General features: G+C 36.8%; 1 non-coding gene and 7 pseudogenes across 1 annotated transcript in view; all 8 read right to left on the minus strand.

Annotated features, from left to right (window-relative positions):
- LOC148476183 (5S ribosomal RNA) overlaps window positions 1-51 on the minus strand; it is a 119-nt gene extending 68 nt beyond the window's left edge. The window contains exon 1 of the ribosomal RNA XR_015872741.1: window positions 1-51. This exon is cut by the window's left edge and continues 68 nt beyond it. This is a non-coding gene — a ribosomal RNA (5S ribosomal RNA).
- Window positions 52-166: 115 nt separating this feature from the next.
- On the minus strand, window positions 167-285 carry LOC148476184 (5S ribosomal RNA; annotated as a pseudogene).
- A 116-nt stretch (window positions 286-401) lies between these two features.
- LOC148476185 (5S ribosomal RNA) lies at window positions 402-520 on the minus strand (annotated as a pseudogene).
- A 350-nt stretch (window positions 521-870) lies between these two features.
- On the minus strand, window positions 871-989 carry LOC148476186 (5S ribosomal RNA; annotated as a pseudogene).
- A 116-nt stretch (window positions 990-1105) lies between these two features.
- LOC148476187 (5S ribosomal RNA) lies at window positions 1106-1224 on the minus strand (annotated as a pseudogene).
- Window positions 1225-1340: 116 nt separating this feature from the next.
- Window positions 1341-1459, minus strand: LOC148476188 (5S ribosomal RNA; annotated as a pseudogene).
- A 116-nt stretch (window positions 1460-1575) lies between these two features.
- Window positions 1576-1694, minus strand: LOC148476189 (5S ribosomal RNA; annotated as a pseudogene).
- A 350-nt stretch (window positions 1695-2044) lies between these two features.
- Window positions 2045-2163, minus strand: LOC148476190 (5S ribosomal RNA; annotated as a pseudogene).
- Window positions 2164-2500: the final 337 nt, after the last annotated feature.

Genomic DNA, 2500 nt, shown 5'->3' on the forward strand with positions numbered 1-2500 from the left:
CTTCCAAGATCAGACGAGATTGGGCATGTCCAGTGTGGTTTGGCTGTAGGTGCTCAAAAACATTAACTTTAGACCTCTTTTACTTCTTAACTCAAGTAAATTCATTGATAAGTTGAAAAAATGAAATGTAAATGTAATAGAAAAGAATGTTTTGGTTGTCTAAAATTACCTACAGCACCTGGTATTCCCAGGTTGTCTCCCATCCAAGTACAAATGAGGCCCAACACTGCATAGCTTCCAAGATCAGACGAGATTGGGCATGTCCAGTGTGGTTTGGCTGTAGGTGCTCAAAAGCATTAAATTTAGACCTCTATTACTTCTTAACTCAAGTAAATTCATTGATAAGTTGAAAAAATTAAATGTAAAATGTAATAGAAAAGAATGTTATGGCAGTATAAAATTACCTACAGCTCCAGGTATTCCCAGGTGGTCTCCCATCCAAGTACTAACCAGGCCCAACACTGTATAGCTTCCAAGATCAGATGAGATTGGGCATGTCAACTGTGGTTTGGATGTAGGTGCTCAAAAGCGTTAAATTTAGACCACTTTTACTTCTTAACTCAAGTAAATTCATTGATAAGTTGAAAAAATTAAATGTAAAATGTAATAGAAAAGAATGTTATGGCAGTATAAAATTAACTACTGCAGCTGGTTTTCCCAGGTGGTCTCCCATCCAAGTACTGACCATGCCCAACACTGCATAGCTACCAAGATAAGACAAGATGGGGCATGTCCAGTGTGGATAGGCTGTAGGTGCTCAAAAGTATTAACTTTAGACCTCTTTTACTTCTTAACTCAAGTACATTCAATGATAAGTTGAAAAATTAAATGTAAAATGTAATAGAAAAGAATGTTATGGCAGTATAAAATTACCTACAGCTCCTGGGATTCCCAGGTGGTCTCTCATCCAAGTACTAACCAGGCCCAACACTGCATAGCTTCCAAGATCAGACGAGATTGGGCATGTCCAGTGTGGTTTGGCTGTAGGTGTTCTAAAACATTAACTTTAGACCTCAATTACTTCTTAACTCAAGTAAATTCATTGATAAGTTGAAAAAATTAAATTTAAAATGTAATAGAAAAGAATGTTATGGCAGTATAAAATTACCTATAGCACCTGGTAATCCCTGGTGGTCTCCCCTCCGAGTACTAACCAGGCCCAACACTGCATAGCTTCCAAGTACAGACGAGATTGGGCATGTCCAGTGTGGTTTGGCTGTAGGTGCTCAAAACCATTAACTTTAGACCTCTTTTACTTCTTAACTCAAGTAAATTCATTGATAAATTGAAAAAATTAAATGTAAAATGTAATAGAAAATAATGTTATGGCAGTATAAAATTACCTACAGCTCCAGGTATTCCCAGGTGGTCTCCCATCCAAGTACTAACCAGGCCCAACACTGCATAGCTTCCAAGATCAGACGAGATTGGGCATGTCCACTGTGGTTTGGATGTAGGTGCCCAAAAGCGTTAAATTTAGACCGCTTTTACTTCTTAACACAAGTAAATTCATTGATAATTTGAAAAAATTAAATGTAAAATGTAATAGAAAAGAATGTTATGGCAGTATAAAATTACCTACAGCACCTGGGATTCCTAGGTAGTCTCCCATCCAAGTACTAACCAGTCCCAACACTGCATAGCTTCCAAGATCAGACGAGATTGGGCATGTCCAGTGTGGTTTGGCTGTAGGTGCTCAAAAGCATTAACTTTAGACCTCTATTACTTCTTAACTCAAGTAAATTCATTGATAAGTTGAAAAAATTAAATGTAAAATGTAATAGAAAAGAATGTTATGGCAGTATAAAATTACCTTTTGCAGCTGGTTTTCCCAGGTGGTCTCCCATCCAAATACTGACCATGCCCAACACTGCATAGCTTCAAAAATAAGACGAGATGGGGCATGTCCAGTGTGGATTGGCTGTAGGTGCTCAAAAGTATTAACTTTAGACCTCTTTTACTTCTTAACTCAAGTAAATTCAATGATAAATTGAAAAATTAAATGTAAAATGTAATAGAAAAGAATGTTTTGGCAGTATAAAATTACCTACAGCTCCTGGTATTCCCAGGTGGTCTCCCATCCAAGTACTAACCAGGCCCAACACTGCATAGCTTCCAAGATCAGACGAGATTGGGCATGTCCAGTGTGGTTTGGCTGTAGGTGCTCAAAAACATTAACTTTAGACCTCTTTTACTTCTTTACCCAAGTAAATTCATTTATAAGTTGAAAAAATTAAATGTAAAATGTAATAGAAAAGAATGTTATGGCAGTATAAAATTACCTACAGAACCTGGGATTCCTAGGTAGTCTCCCATCCAAGTACAAACCAGTCCCAACACTGCATAGCTCACAAGATCAGACGAGATTGGGCATGTCCAGTGTGGTTTTGCTGTAGGTGCTCAAAAACATTAACTTTAGACCTGTATTACTTCTTAACTCAAGTAAATTCATTGATAAGTTGAAAAAATTAAATTTAAAATATAATAGAAAAGAATGTTA

Source organism: Taudactylus pleione, unplaced genomic scaffold (assembly GCF_031769625.1).
Source record: "Taudactylus pleione unplaced genomic scaffold, aTauple2 ptg000773l, whole genome shotgun sequence".
NCBI classification, from domain to species: domain Eukaryota; kingdom Metazoa; phylum Chordata; class Amphibia; order Anura; family Myobatrachidae; genus Taudactylus; species Taudactylus pleione.